Raw genomic sequence first — 6801 nt, forward strand, 5'->3', positions numbered from 1 at the left:
GGAGGGGAGAGGGGGGAGGGTGGAGGGGAGAGAGGGGAGGGGGGAGGGGAGAGGCACCAGGTTAGTTAAGGCCAGGAGATACTCTCACCAACACAACACGCTGAATCAACCACACAACTAAATCAAACCACCCCACGAGCAGGCAGAACAAACAGGTAACACTTCATTTGGATAGCAGATGCTACAGACTGTCAGTGGATGCTCTGCAAACTATCAACAGACTGTCAGTGGAGGCTCTGCAAACTATCAACAGACTGTCAGTGGATGCTCCACAAACTATCAACAGACTGTCAGTGGATGCTCCACAAACTATCAACAGACTGTCAGTGGATGATCTACAAACTATCAACAGACTGTCAGTGGATGCTCCACAAACTATCAACAGACTGTCAGTGGATGCTCCACAAACTATCAACAGACTGTCAGTGGATGCTCCACAAACTATCAACAGACAGTTACCATACATGACTGTCAGTTACTGTCAACTGCACGTCTGTAGACTTGTAACCAGGAAGCATCTATTGATGTCCATCAACTTGCTATCCATCGACTATCCCAATAAAGTGTCACCGATAAGGACAGACAGACAGACAGACAGACAGACAGACAGACAGACCGGCCGACCGACCAATCGACAGACTGACCAACCGACAGACAGACCGACAGACCGACAGACAGCCAGACAGGACAGGACAGGACAGGACAGGACAGAGGAGTAAAGTACTTATAGAGAGTTGTGGAGGTGTGATTACTTGGTCGGGTGGGCCAGGCAGATCTTACATTGCAGAGGGAGTGGGTCCGGTGGCGGGGGGAGTTGATGTCGCTGGGGGTGGAGGAGCGGTCCCCATCCACCGCCGACGCGTCCGAGATGATGGAGGGTTGGCGGGAGTGACAGGGGCTGACCCTCACCACAGCTGGAGAACACACACACACACACACACACACACACACACACACATAGACACACACATCAGTGTCTCGTCAATGCTGAGAAACTGAGATGTCTCTATGTGTGTTGTATGTGTGTGTGTGTGTGTGTGTGTGTGTGTGTGTGAAAGAGCGAGCGAGAGCCCCCTTGAAAGAGAGAGAGACTCGGAGAGACCAAGAGACTCTGAGAGACCAAGAGACTCTGAGAGAGACACCAAGAGACTCTGAGAGAGACCAAGAGACTCTGAGAGAGACACCAAGAGACTCTGAGAGAGACCAAGAGACTCTGAGAGACACCAAGAGACTCTGAGAGAGACCAAGAGACTCTGAGAGAGACCAAGAGACTCTGAGAGACACCAAGAGACTCTGAGAGAGACCAAGAGACTCTGAGAGAGACCAAGAGACTCTGAGAGAGACCGAGAGACTCTGAGAGAGACCAAGAGACTCTGAGAGACACCAAGAGACTCTGAGAGAGACCAAGAGACTCTGAGAGAGACCGAGAGACTGCGAAAAGGACCCAGACAGAGATGCTGAGTGAGCCTACCCTGACGGTCGCTGGTGTGTCCGTGGTAGAGGGTCTGTTGGCTCTGGCGGATGGCTGCCGTGAGGGGCAGGTCTGCCTGCATCACCCACTCCTGGCTACCGTTGACCACCGGCTCAGAGGGCATGGCCAGAGAGTGGCGCTTCGGCACGTCCTTCGTGAGGGTGGCCAGGGACTGCTTGGCCTGAGGGACACAATACAGCACGCTGTGACCACTAAGGTGGTGGACGGAGGCTACTGTACGTAGGCATAGACAGACGTGTGTGTGTGTGTGTGTGTGTGTGTGTGTCGCGCGCATCAGGGGAGGCTGGTGGAGGTAGACGTCGTATGACGGGCTCGCTGGAATGCGTGGAACGGATTGAGGAACGGTATCAAACGCGCTCCGTTCCGTGCACGCCTTGCATTCCGTGCACACGTGTTTGATACCGTTCCTCATTCCGTTCCGTGCATTACAATGATTTCTGCCTCCTTTCTATCAGGCCTCCCCTGGTGCACACGCTAACACAGAGACACGCAAGAGAGCACACACATACACTGACATGAACACAGATAGACATGCAGTACTGTCAGCACACGGGCATGTCTGGAATAGCACCCCAGTGCCTTGAAATGTGTCAGGGATTAGATGTGACTGATCACTCCCAACGGTTAGCATAATTCTCTGGCTGCGCCACTTGACAGAGATATGCTGCTCTAGTGCTGTGTGTGTGAGTGTGTGTGTGTGTGTGTGTGTGAGTGTGTGTGTGTGTGTGTGTGTGTGTGAGTGTGTGTGTGTGTGTGAGTGTGTGTGTGTGTGAGTGTGTGTGTGTGTGTGTGTGTGTGTGTGTGTGTGTGTGTGTGTGGTGTTGACTGGCAGAGAGCAGAGAGGAGAGGGATTAAGGACATGAACAGAATAATGAGGCCATCTCAGACAGACTGCTCCTCTAAGGGACTCTGCAACCACACAAGAAAATGCATCAATTCCAGTACAGGCAAAAGTTGTGTTTAGATAGCATATTAGAATGTGTGTGTGCACGTGCGGTGTGTGTGTGTGTGTGTGTGTGTGTGTGTGTCTCACCATGGTGAGCTCAGCCTCCAGCTCTTTGATCCTGTTCTCCTTCATGTCCATGTGAGAGCGCAGGATGCAGGCCTGCTCTGTGGCCTCTTTGGTCTGCCTCCTCAGATCCCACTTCTCCCTCTCCAGCAGGTCCTTCTCCTTGGCCAGGGCCTTCACCGCATCCTCACTCTCCTGGAGAGACACAGACACACTGTCAATCAAACCTCACTCTCCTGGAGAGACACAGACACACTGTCAATCAAACCTCACTCTCCTGGAGAGACACAGACACACTGTCAATCAATCCTCACTCTCCTAGAGAAACACAGCCTCTGTCAATCAAACCTCACTCTCCTGGAGAAACACAGCCTCTGTCAATCAAACCTCACTCTCCTAGAGAACACAGCCACACTGTCAATCAAACCTCACTCTCCTGGAGAAACACAGCCTCTGTCAATCAAACCTCACTCTCCTGGAGAAACACAGCCTCTGTCAATCAATCCTCACTCTCCTAGAGAACACAGCCACACTGTCAATCAAACCTCACTCTCCTGGAGAAACACAGCCTCTGTCAATCAAACCTCACTCTCCTAGAGAACACAGCCACACTGTCAATCAAACCTCACTCTCCTGGAGAAACACAGCCTCTGTCAATCAAACCTCACTCTCCTGGAGAAACACAGCCTCTGTCAATCAAACCTCACTCTCCCGGAGAAACACAGCCTCTGTCAATCAAACCTCACTCTCCTGGAGAAACACAGCCTCTGTCAATCCTCACTCTCAGAGAGAACACAGCCTCTGTCAATCAATGAATGTTCCATCAATGAAGCTGGATGTCTCAATTAGACTGTGTCCCAGTCAATGTGGATCGGAACCTTTCAGTGCTGCTCAAGACTTGTTATTACTGATACATGGAGTGCTGGTCTGACTTGTTATTACTGATACATGGAGTGCTGGTCTGACTTGAGTACTGTAGGTATCTAGCAGGGGAGGCTGGTGGAGGTAGAAATTGGAGGACGGGCTCATTGTAATGCATGGAATGGAATGAGGAATGGTATAGGAATGGAATCAAACACACATGATTGATGCCACTCCCTATTCCATTCAATGCATTACAATGAGCCCGTCCTCCGATTTCTACCTCCACCAGCCTCCACTGGTATGTAGGTATCTAGGAATGACTTGGTAGGTGTGTATGTGTGTGTGTGCACATGCGCGCGTGCGTGTGTTTGTGTGTGTGTGTGTGCGTGTATGTGTGTGTGTGTGTGTGTGTGTGTGTGTGTGTGTGTGTGTGTGTGTGTGTGTGTGTGTGTGTGTGTACCTTCCGGTGCTGGTCGTAGTTGCGTATGAAGTCCCGGAGCTGCTCCTCTCTGCTGTCCAGTGTTGTGTAGAGCTGCTGCATCTGGTTCACCAGGTCCGACTTCTCTACTTTCAGCCGCTTACGGTCCGACTTCATAGCTGGGACAGACACACACACACACACACACACACACACACACACGCACACGCACGCACAAACGCACGCACACACACACACACGGGCGCGCACACACACACACACACACGGGCGCGCACACACACACACACACACACACACACACACACACACACACACACACACACACACACACTCAGATAAGGACGACACACACGGACCCAGCAACCCAGCAGGTGGAGGTAGAAATCGGAGGACGGGCTCATTGTAATACATGGAATGGAATGAGGAGGTCTTTGATATTTTTCCTCATTCCATTCCATGCATTACAATGAGCCCGTCCTCCGATTTCTACCTCAACCAGCCTTCAACGCTGCAAACAGAGTCAACACGGATGAAGTCATATAATCACACTGTATGATTTACATATTCAACATGGAACACTGCTTGTTATTGTGACCTCATGCAGAATCAGAGCTTCAAACAGATAACAAGCCAAAGGTTGGTTGTATTTATTGATATACAGCAGGGGAGGCTGGTGGAGGTACAAATTGGAGGATGGCCTCATTGTAATGTATGGAACGTTCGTTCGATGCATTACAGTGAGCCTGTCCTCCGATTTCTACCTCCACCAGCCTCCCCTGCTGTATATCAATAAATACAACCAACCTTTGGCTTGTTATCTGTTTGAAGCTCTGATTCTGCATGAGGTCATAATAACAAGTGAGGTAATGCATTCCCCCCTGTCACAGATACGGTCGTGTCGTGTACCTTTGACCAAAGGCTGGGTCCGAGGCGCAGTTACACCACACTGCCACTAGATGCCACTGTGCCTTAATTGTGAAACCCAAAGAGGAGCTCGAAAATGATTGTTTTTCTACAGAAGCACCACAGAGCAAACGATGTAATCTTCTCAGAAGATAAGTGGCAGTCAAGAGTGGCACTTACTCATCCGACACACGTCACCATGCAGGCCGGGGTGTGGGGATTATGTTCACTAATCTTACCAACGACTGCCTGCAATTGGCCACATAGGAAACATTATTAAAAAAATAACTCATTTTTGGAGGGAAAAAAGCCTAGTGAAGCTTCAATGGGCAGAGCTTGACTGAAGATAACAGTTTTATTCCTGAACTCCTCTAGAAAATGAGTTCTAGGACAGAAGAATAGGGGGGGGGGAGCTGTTGTTTTCACAAGCATGACACATTCAGTCACTCATTAGGCATTCCCAATGTTCATGTTCCTAGCCACAAGCCACCTCACTCAACATTCAAACCTGTTTTTCAACAGTTACACAAGAGACCTCTGCATTTATGAGCAGCACGCTATCTGCCACCTGTCACTCTCCTGACTGTGGAGAGAACGACAGCGGGAAGGGGGGGGGGGTGGAGGAGGAGGGTGGAGAGAGATATACGGTAGAAGAGATAAAGTAGTGTCTTTTTCAAAGAGTTAAGTTAGAGCAATCCTACAGTATACAGTATGCAAACAGTTCTCCCTGTATTGTCGACACAAGCAGTCTAGGGTGGGTGGGTGGGGGGGGGGGGATGGGGGGGGTGGGGGGGGGGCATGACAGAATAAGCATAAGTAAGTTATTTTTTTAACGGCACTGCGAATAGGGAATAGTCTCTGTTAACCTCATTTACAGTTGAGCAAGCAAGTCAATATTTCCCTCTAAAATATTGCTTTGGGGGGTGGGAAGTTGGGGGGGAGGGGCCGCTTTCATAACAGTGTTCATAAGAGAAACCACACTTGGCCATGCTAGGACAATCTCCCTCACCACACGCTCAACAAAACATTCCACCCCAATCTAACAGCGTACATTTCAAAAACCCAAGGCTCGTGTTCGTTCTTTCATTCATGGAGCTCTACCAGGGGAGGCTGGCGTGAGGAATGGTACCAATGATGTGTTTGTGGGGCGCTCAGCGGCGTAGCACACTAAGGTGCATACCATATCATCGCATGGTCCCCGGTTCGATTCCGGCCATCGACATATCCTGCATGTCATCCCTCCTCTCTCTCTCTCACCCATCCTTCCTGTCAATCTCTACTGTCTCTATCCCAATAAAGCAGAAATGCCCTAAAAAATATATAAAAAAAAAAAAAGAATGATGTGTTTGTATACTGTATAATCCGTTCCATGCATTACACTGAGCCCGGTCCTCCGATCTCCACCTCCACCTGCCTGCCCTGAACTCAACCTAAACGCAACAGAGGGGAGGGTAGAGGGAGGGAGCTGGGAGGGGGAGAGATGAACAGATCCCACTCACTCCTGACGGTATAACAGGACGGCCCAGACATGTCCGCTTATCTCCTTCTACCACCTCACAGAACATGAACGATACCAGAAACAGCAGATAAGAACGATAAGATGTCCATCCATCACACGGTAGGTAGCGTATCATGTGGGTGTTTCCCTGAGCAAACACACGGGACATACCAGACTGAGATGATCACAGAGATGGCAGATCAGAGCGGGGAGTATGGCATTTCAAGGGGTTGACTCATCAAAATGTTGACTGTTGCGTAATTGGCTCTTGCTAAGATCAAGTGGATTTGATTGAGTTATGACAGAGACATGTGGGGCCTGTGTGGCTGTGGCTCGGTGGAGGTCAGGGCAGCTGTGTCCAGTAGTTAGCAGGGCAGCAGTTAGACACAGTAAGGACAGTTGGGGACCAGGGGAGGCTGGAGGTGGAGGTGGAAACCGGAGGATGGGCTCCTAGTAATGCATGGAACGGAATGAGGAATGGTATCAAACAAGCTACCGTTCCTCCATTCCTTGTTCAATGCATCACAATGAGCCCCTCCTCCGATGTCCACCTCCACCAGCCTCCCCTGCTGTACGGCATGTGTGTGTGGGGAGGT

At 50.3% G+C, this 6801-nt stretch overlaps 1 pseudogene across 1 annotated transcript in view; it reads right to left on the bottom strand.

The window, feature by feature from the left end:
* Nucleotides 1-6801, bottom strand: part of LOC310803578 (kazrin-like) — a 113234-nt pseudogene that overhangs the window by 2155 nt on the left and 104278 nt on the right. Inside the window, exons 6-9 of the transcript XR_014555090.1 lie at nt 3826-3962; nt 2526-2696; nt 1472-1652; nt 753-914 (exon numbers count right to left, since the gene is read on the bottom strand). The product of XR_014555090.1 is annotated as a kazrin-like (transcript). The remainder of the gene's footprint in view (nt 1-752; nt 915-1471; nt 1653-2525; nt 2697-3825; nt 3963-6801) is intronic.

Source organism: Argentina silus (genome assembly GCF_951799395.1).
Source record: "Argentina silus genome assembly, chromosome: 4".
NCBI lineage: Eukaryota > Metazoa > Chordata > Actinopteri > Argentiniformes > Argentinidae > Argentina > Argentina silus.